This window comes from Fragaria vesca, linkage group LG5, assembly GCF_000184155.1.
Source record: "Fragaria vesca subsp. vesca linkage group LG5, FraVesHawaii_1.0, whole genome shotgun sequence".
NCBI classification, from domain to species: Eukaryota; Viridiplantae; Streptophyta; class Magnoliopsida; order Rosales; family Rosaceae; genus Fragaria; species Fragaria vesca.
In genome coordinates, this window is record NC_020495.1 from 17,848,580 (window position 1) to 17,858,410 (window position 9,831).

Here is a 9,831-nt window from a genome sequence, read left to right on the forward strand (position 1 = left end):
TTTAATTTTATGTGTGGAAGAATAATAAGAATGATGTCTTAATTTTGTTGTTCAAGCATTGCATCTTGCAGTTTGATATACAACTCAAAATGCTAGTTCTAGGATCAAATGATTTTGATAAATCATGGTAGAAGAGACAAGATTGCAATATACACAAGCACACACGTAACCTCTATATTAAATTATTAATATGTAACCACAAGATTAAATCAATACAATGAATCGAAATAGTCACTTTTGGCTTGTTGATTATACATAATTTTTCAATTGAGACAATCAAAACGACAAAGAAAACTAGATTAATATGTAGGAAAAATTATGCGAGAGTGAATGTGTGGCTACCTTTTTTAGGGGTATTTTAATAATCAAAACTGTAATTAGTTACATTCGTAGTCTAATTTCATGTGGTAAGTAAACAACTCAATGAAATTAAACTCTCCACATATTATTCTATTCCGTCTCCCATTCCTTCCTTCTTCCATTCTAGACAAAATTCATTCCAAGTAAGTAATTAAGTAAACATGCCCTTATATTAGTAATATTAGTTTTCTACTATGTATCATGTATGTTAATCCTATTCTTAGGGATGAATGAATTATCATGAAATTCCCAATCAGTTTTGTTCTCTGTGACTCACCCTCTCATATTTCTTCCTTCGGATTTGATCTGGTATTCGTTCTGATTTGATTCCAACTGCTACCTCTCTTTCTCTCTCACTATTTCGACTGTGCTATGCTCTCAGAATCGTAAATCAACCCAAACCCTGTCAATTTACCACCACCGAAATGAATCCTGAACTTGAAAACAAAGATAGCATTTGTGTCCTTAACCTCATACATCCTTGCTAGCTTCTCCTTTAGCTCCGTCTAGCTTGGAAACATTTGGCCTTCCTGGATGCAGAACATCAATGACGAATTGCTTGCGAGAGAGAAGTCGGTTGGTCATGAACTTCCAGATGCGGGGTTAGGTTGGTTTCAAGGAGGTTTGGGTTCGCCTAAGACTGGGAATACACCAACCATAGGGCTTAAGAAACGCAAATGGCAACGGCAGCTCGCGGCGGTGATAGAGTTGGAGTGAGATAGAGATGGAGATAATTCAGGAAAAAAAATAATTATATTAATATGTAAAAAGACGAAAGTACCATTCCGCTATAAGTTTTTTTAACGGAGATAACGTTCCAGCAGACCCGTACCTGAATAGAGTCCTAAGAGTACGTCGATTGACTCAGGGCCCGGAGCCTTTAGTTCGTGAAATTTTTTGTGTGTTTCTTAAAAAGAGAAAATAAAATTGAATGAATACTATACTTTGGGTCTGCGTTCTAGGTACCAAACTTCATTCAAGCTTACAATGTGATATATTGTTTTGAAGTTTTTAGAATGTGAGATACCAAAAGTTAGTTTATGTGAAATGTAAGAGTAAGTTCACCCGTTGGGTTATATTGAACACAGTGACATGGGTCACTGTGACTAGTTTCTGTGAGATTGTTGTCACATGGAAGTGACTATTTATTGAATTAAAAAAATATTTTTAAAAGTATGAATAATGAGTTTAGTTGTAAATAAATAATGATAAACAATATTTAACGAAAGGAATAACATTTATTCAAAGGATACAAGTCATTTTTTTTTATCAAAAGATCATAAATTCATAATGTTTTAGTAATTTAAATTTATATTACTTATTTAAGAATAAGAATTATTGAAATAAAAAGCACACAAATTTAAATCTATAGTAAAATATTTTTGTCTGCATTCATCCATAAGTAATATAAAATAATGTAATGGCAGTCAAAGCTGAAAACTGAAGTGACCAAGAGGAAAGGGTTTGAGATGCACGTGGCTTCTCCTTCACGGGATTGGTCCGTGTCTTCCACCTTCAGCTGACACGCATGATGGACTAGGGGAGGAATTGCTGCTGTCAGCCATATGGGTGGGCTCAGCTGACGTGGTTTAAAGCAACCTAGGTTGGATCTCTCATCCAACCGAAAATCAACCTGGGTCATTTCTTTCTCTAACAATTCAACCCGGGTTGAATAATGAGTTATCCCATTTTATGGGTGAAAAATAGATTTTTTTTTACATCTGGGTTGGAATCCTAGGTGTCATTTAACCTGGATTGAATTTTTGTCTATGGATAAACTTACTCTAAGACACTATTTGAATCATTTTCTAAAAAGATACTACAGAAACAAGTCACATACGCTCGTATCCTTGCCCATTGAAAGAAGACAATTGATGATTAGGTACAGCACATAAGATGAGCTACAGAATAATGTTGTTCCACTCATAATTACCGATATTTGTTCTATGTTGGATTCCAAGAATCTGATAGAAAAGAGCAATTAATATTTAGCTGCAAAAGATAAACTCGCAAAAAAACAAAAGAAAAAGATATTGAATAAATAATTTCCCGCGTAAAGCAAGAATCCGAGTTGGATTGGGATAGTTGAAATCCCTTATCGTTTTCGGAAAGGGTATTATAGGCTTTTCGCAATGTGAACGTAAAATATAATGGAAGACTTGAGGTTCCGACCAACCACGGCGGTTTCTATATAAACCCATCACTTCTACTTCAGAATCACCACTCTCTCTCTCTCTGTTCTCAGTTGAAGAATGGCGTCTTGTTCTTCTTCGTCTTCCAGGTCTAGTGGGTTGATTCGCCTGGAGGAGCTACAGTGGGGAGTTGTCAAGACATTCAATCCCACAGACGCTCAATTAGTGGGTCATTATCTGTATAATCAGACCACGTTGGGTCATGGTGGAAATGGGAAGCAGGCTTTTCCCGATTTGGATATCTATGGAGAATCCGGGATGGAGCCTTGGGCTGTTTGGGATTCCTTGGAGCCAATCAGAATTCCTCACCAGGATTTCTCATATTTCTTTGCCAGAGTCAAGAAATTGAGTAGTAAAGGGAAGCGCTTGTGCCGCAGAGTTGGGTCTGGGGGAACATGGAGCGAGACCGAGCCTGGTAAGGATGTTTTTGTCGACGGTGTTCAACAAGCCTATGGGAAGCTGAGGAAGTTACGGTACGAAAACAAAGATGAGGAATCCTTTGGCTACCAGCACCATGGTGCTTGGTTAATGGAGGAGTACACCATCAACCATCTACCGGATTTGGCTTTGTACCGACTCAAAGTCAATGATAAAGGAGGACATCACAACCAAAGGAACAAGAGGAAGACTATTTCTGATGAGAATCCCAGCTCTTTCAAGAAGCAAAAACTTGAATCGAAAAGAGATCAACAAGTGTGTGCTGCCTCCTTTACCACAAAACAGCAACAGCCCCCACAATGTGTTGATCATGATTACTCTATGGATCAAAACCTTGTGTTGTCTCCCACTAGATTTGGTTTGGATGATGATAATCCTGACTATTTCATTGATGATCAGTTTATGGCTTACCTTGATATGGAATGAGGAACTACAGCAGATTATCACTACAGTGCCACAACAACAAGTAGTAGAACCTAACAGCAGTAATTGTGAGGAACTACAACAACAAGGGGAGCAGCAACTTCTGCTCTCTCCCTCTCCCTCTCTTGGTGGTGATGATTCGCAGAATACTCTCTACATACAGTCGGATGAATTTAATGCATTTGAACAAGATTTGTATCAGTATTCTATCTTGTTGCAGTGATGATATTTCTTATAATTCTCACATGTAGAGTTTCCTGGTCAGAATTAGTATTTGGATCAGACTTTTCCCACATCTGTTTCCTGTAACTGCCCAGTTCTAGTTCTAGTTTGTAGCCAGGATACTCGTATCTAAATTGTTGTTTCGGTTACTTCTCAGACCAATTCATCTTGTAATTTTGTTAATATATATATCAATGGAGTTGATTCTTTTCGTCTATTTGCACTTTCTCTTATTATCCTCTTATCTTTTTTCATCTTGTTGCTCATTTAGAAGAGGCAAAGAATTATTTACAGAAAAGCATATAGAATTATATGTCAATAAAAGAAAAACAAAAAAGAAATACAGTATAACATTCCTGCTAGGACCTCTTAATCCTTAATATGAATAATCTATTCTTCATCTGAAATCTACAATGAAGCTCCACATTTAAATTTTAACAGCATCTTCCTTTTCATTTTCAGAAAATGACCTTATATTGAAGAAGACTTCAAGCATCTACATCTAGATTTTCCAGAAGAAAATTAGAATTCTGATATTAATGATGTCAGTTCTACATTAATACTACCCTAAAATACTTAAATAGGTGCTCATCTGAGAGCTTCCACGGGACAGCCAAAAATGGTTTAGAATCAGGGTGCATCTAATCTCGAAAAAATGAGAACTCAATTGAAAAAGGATAGTAGATTTAAATTAGCATCAGCCTCCACAAAAGCAGCAATGTCAACTATGTGTTGGAGAGGAGAGATCCCACATTAGAAAAGTGACAAATAAAATATAACTTATAAGTGGGTGGATCATTCCTAATTATACTGAGGCCTTTTGTGATTAAAACCCAACACCTTAAAAGGTACACGGATCGGTACACGGATGATCCATGGGCCACATTTGTCGTTGTTTGACACTGTGTTCATTAACTAGCATCTGTTTCCTCATTCCAGCAGAGTTCTGTTATAGAATAGAGCATTTAGGTCAGCACGGTGTCGTTAACATGTCCATGACAGAAGGCAATAAGGATATGCAAGTGTAGGTAATCTTACCTAGTAAGTATGGATTGCTACCACAAGTTTGATAGAAAAGTATGGCCGCTACTCTTCAATTCATTCCATCAGTCAGCTTATTCAGGGATTCTAATTGAGGGCCCCTTGGTGTTTAAAAATAGGATTTCAGTTCCCTGTAAGAATTGAGTACAAGGAAAAGAGTAGCGACATCAAAGCAACTTCAGGACGTGGCAATCTAACAAATATTTCAGACAAGCAAACATTTGAGGACAAGGGCATAATACAATCAGATCAAAGCTACTTAACCTCCAGACAATCAAGCAAAGTTGTGAGACAAACATACATTTTAATTGCATCAGTTACTCTTTCCAGTGGCTGACTGCTGATAGGCTGTTGTGTCTGGGTCGGTCCAGTTTCCATCAATAGTTCTGCACAAGTAGACATGACGGTTACTGAAATTTCCACACGAGCACATAACTACTATGCCTGCTTTAACAGGTAAATTTTACCTTGATCAGGTCATACAGGTGTTGGGCCATTTCCAGATAACCTTGATACCTTAAAGTTTGGATCAGGGTGATGAAATCCATTGTCCTCTGACACTGGTTCAAGTCCATCATTGCTATGTTTAGATGAATAACGCCTTTTGCTCTTCGATCTGTGACCATCTATACTCCAATCACAAGTACACAACTAAGAAAAAAAAAAAAAAAAAAAAAAAAACGAATTCTTGAAGACTCGGATAAAAAATTTGCTAACCGTTCTGAATCGACTTCTGAACTGTTTTTGTTAGCTACCTTTCCAGATGAGGAGCTCAGGACAGATCTTCTTTCATCGATCTCCTGTGAGCAAAAGATTTAGTTAGCAACTGATGTACATATTCGGAAGTATGAATGCTTCAATAACTAGAGAAGTGAGGGAGGAGAGATGTAGAGATTCCTGTACCCGAATTTCTTAGTGTTGCCAAGTTGCTATCAGCTCCTCTCATGTCACATTAAGATTGGTTCTCAGTTCATCCATGATGTCAGGTGGTGGTACATCATTGTCAAATAAATATGTCCGTAGCTGTTCTGTGGGAGTTACAAATGACTGGGAGCTGCGTCCACTGTGAAGATCTTCAACAGGCTTTACATTTAACATATTATAACTTGTCAGACAGAAACTTAGTAATAGTTTTCTGAAAAATAAGGAAACTATAAGTAGCTGCATAAACTCAAATATTTCACCAGGTCTTGATAAGTTTGTCTTCCAGGTGGTGACCATGGTGATGGTTCTGGAGGCGGAGGTCAAGAGATGGATGCTACAAACAAAACCAAATCAAGGCACTCTCTCTGTACTTAATTTATTCATGCAAAAGTTCTCAATGAGAACTATGATGCTAACCAGAAGGAGAGTCATGGGTAGGTTTTTCCTTGAATTGCTCTAAGAGAGGAGCTGGATCGGATAACATGTTTCTCCACTTCCAGGTTTAAATAAATGACCCATGAAAACACCAGCTGGCTGCTCCATGAGTTTACCGAACGTCATAGCAGACATTATATTCTTGGGCTGCAACAAAGAGATTACAAGGACAGTGGATGAAATATACACAAGAGATAAGTTTAACTCCATCGAAGATTGGAAGGATATACTTGGACATCAGGAACAAACCTTTCGATTTCTTCGTCTTCTTGAAACTATATCTGAAGTATCTTAAAGCCAAGACTGGTACACATGACCAGGATGAATTGTTTGGTTATTATTCATTACAGAGGCTGGTGATTTTCTCTTTCTAGTCCTTCTAGGTCTCTGCCTTTGTTGATCCTGCATCCGCACCATTTCATCAAACACATTATCAGGCTGCTGTCCATCCTGACGCTGGTCTTGGGAAGGTGGAGATGGTATTAGATTATTCGGAGAAGGTGGTCGAAGATGTGTGGGCTCTCCTGATGTGAAGTCTAAGTCATCTCCCTCAATTTCAAATCTGCCATATCATCCAAAGACAGTGATAAATTGGAATATGATAATGATTCTTGCAACAGACTGATCAAGTATCAGTTATAACAGGAATGAAAGGGCATGAAATTAGCAAGTGACAGGGTTTACAAACTCTATTGAAGAAGGGACATGTAAACACAGAAGAGTGAACTCTCAACCTTTAGGATGGGAATATAAAATCAAATGTTTATATAGTGTATCGTGGAAATGAACTAATGATTCACCTCTAATAGCGACGGTTGAACAAGTCTGCATGTGCCTCTGATGGATCATAACGTTTAGGCAATGTGATGTCCTCAAGATCAGCTGAATGCGAGAAAGAGGGGTCGGGTAAGTTAGGGGATGAACTGATGTGTGTGGTCACCATTAAGATTAACTGAAGAAGGAAGACTAAATAAATAAGAAAGGATTTGATGTAAGTTCTGATGTTGATCTCCTTCTGCTGCATTGTAGTGAAAGGGTTCTCCCACATCTACGTTATCCAGTTGCTGTAAGCACAGAAAACGACAGGGTACAAAAGCTCCATGAGATATTGCAAACAATCCATCAATTATGAAATCTACGCATGCGGCATGCATTTTAGACAAGACACAAGTGGAAATAAGTGTATTTGTTCTTTCAGTGGTAACTAGATCATCAGAACTGTAACAAATTCGATGTAGCCTAGCAGGTGCCTAGAAATAAGTGTATTTGTTCTTTCAGGTTAACTGCTGGCCTCCTGTACAATAACTAGCCCCATATACAACATAACCAGGATAAAGAACAACGGTGGGTGTGTAGATTATAATTTAGGGTGTGTGGATTTCACTTCTCTTAAATAATCATCTTAAATAAACTTTGAAATTTTATGTACGATAAATAGTGAAATGAATGTGTTGCCATTTCTTTTTTTTCTTTTTCGAAAAAACCATTTCTTTTTCTAGAGATAGTGTCAATGTATGGCAAACATTAATGTGTTGCTTCCATTTAGTTTATTTGTAAAGAAAAAAAATTCATAAATGGAATGTAAAACATTAAGGTACATATTAGTAAGAGAAAAATTCAGTTTAGTACCTGAACTTTGGTGTTAAAATCAGTTCAGTCTCTTGGTTCGAAAATTCATCTTTTTAGTCTCTTAACTCTCAAATGACTACACTTTAGTCCAAATTTTGATGTTGGCTCTGAAAATGACGTCAGGTGTTGTCTAAGCAGTTTGATTGTCTAATATTTTTCAGAATTATGCACCTATTTGGTTGTTACGCAGTAGCTTTTATTGACAAGGTTGAATGCAAATTTAAGGGGTTTTCCCTTATATGTTGTTAAGTTCATTTTTTGGTGATTTTGCTTGTGTTACTTTAGTAGATAATTTTGGAGTTTAAGGTCCGGTGTTGTTAATGTGTGGAAGTTTGGATTCAGTTTGATTTTTTTTAAGAAGAGATTCGTTTTGGATTGTATCAGTCCTTTTTTTTTTTTAGTCATTTTCGGAGCCAACATCAAAATTTGGACTAAAGTGTAGTCATTTGAGAGTTGAGAGACTAAAAAGATGGATTTTCAAAACGAGAGACTAAACTGATTTTAACACCAAAATTTAGGGTACTAAACTGAATTTTTCTCTATTAGAGTATTAGTAAAGTAAGAAATCCTAGACATGATTTGTATTATAAGGATTTCTTAAAGGAGAAGGATCAATTTATGTTTCATTCTATTAATATCCGATCTTCATTAAAGCTAATTAAGCCTTTTTAAAATTTGAGAGGGTTCGCCCTTAGCTAGCTACGCCATTGAATGCAAACCAAGATTTAATCTTTCCAGTAAAACAAAGCACCTGAAATACATGGCCAATTAAAGGTTTCTTAATTTTTCTTGTCAGGTGTTATTATTATTATTTTTTGAGGAAATTTTTTTTATTTTATTATTATTATTATTATTTTGAAACAGAGGATTTTTCTTTTTTCTTTTTCAGGGTTTTGGTTTAAGTAAGCAGAAGGTATGACTAAAGCAAAGAAATGTTGACTGTGTTTCAAAATTTTGTAGCCGTTGGGAGGGAGGGGCAAGATGCAGAAAACGCAGCCCACGAGGACAGCCTGGACCCGCGTCAATAGAACGCAACGGTGCCGTTTCATTCGCCATTATAAATAGAACCTCTGTCTCTCTCTTTCTCCCACCCAATATTTCCGATCTCTCTCTCTCTCTCTCTGCTTTTCTGTTTCTGAAATTCTCTCAATCGTTGATCACGGTGATCCTCTGTCTCTCGATCGACTCCGCTTCCCCGATCCGACGCCGAATCCATTTCGCTCTCAATCGATCGATTCCGCTTCCGCTTCCCAGATCCGACGTCCATCTGCAAGTCTGCAACCCAACCTGGGTTCTCTGAGACGACTTAGGGTTTTGGGCGGTTTGGATTGTTTGATCTGATCTCATTAATAAGAGCTTGAATTCATTCTTGTACTAGTTTTGGTTTCTATTTTTGTTTGCAGGTTAAAAGCCCCTTGGTTTGATTCAAAGAAAGTTTGTATCTTTGATTTTATTGAAACAAGATTGTATCTTTGAGGTTTATGTAATGATTCAACATCAATAAAAAATACTACTATTTGATATTATTCATCTCTGTTTGTTTCAACTTCTGCTCTTTGCAATATCTTTCTTTAATTTCAATACCAAAAAAAGGAAAAAAAAACAAAGGAAACATTGATGGGGCTTCTGCCTGGCCAAAGGTTCTGTCCCATGGACGATGAGCTGCTGCTCCACTACCTAAAGCCCATGGTGAATGGGAAAACTCTTTTGCGACTCCGATCTTTACGGGAATCTAGAACCATGGCAGATTTGGCAAGAGTTTGAATCAAGACATGTTAGTGACTTGAGGAAGAACAAAGACATGTACTTCTTCACCAAAAAACAAGAAGCTCGGTTCGCGCACTTGTCGCAAAGTTGGGACTGGTAGTTGGAAAGGCCAAGGTGCTGGCAATCCAGTGTATCTTCTTGATGAAAATGCCGACCCAACTACCACCCTTCTTGGTTTGAAAAAAGCCTACACATACGTTAACAGGAACTCTGTCCACCATGGCCACTGGGTCATGTATGAGTTTCAACTACATAGCTCACAGATCACACAACTCACTAATGACTCTGTTCTTTGTATGCTCAGGAACAATGATGAACTGCCCAAGAGAAAGAGGCACCAAGAAGAAGAGGGGCTTGAGGAGCAAAGTGTTGAGGTTTCTGCTGGTGATAGTCATTTGAG

General features: G+C 37.5%; 2 non-coding genes across 2 annotated transcripts; both read right to left on the minus strand.

Annotated features, from left to right (window-relative positions):
- Nucleotides 1-2,584: 2,584 nt before the first annotated feature.
- Nucleotides 2,585-9,310, minus strand: LOC101313516. The gene is made up of 2 exons (XR_184711.1): nucleotides 8,733-9,310; nucleotides 2,585-2,595 (listed from the first exon to the last, which is right to left on the minus strand). It is a non-coding gene; the product is annotated as an uncharacterized LOC101313516 (transcript).
- LOC101313314 lies at nucleotides 5,013-5,897 on the minus strand. The gene is made up of 5 exons (XR_184710.1): nucleotides 5,861-5,897; nucleotides 5,580-5,759; nucleotides 5,394-5,476; nucleotides 5,144-5,292; nucleotides 5,013-5,062 (listed from the first exon to the last, which is right to left on the minus strand). It is a non-coding gene; the product is annotated as an uncharacterized LOC101313314 (transcript).
- Nucleotides 9,311-9,831: the final 521 nt, after the last annotated feature.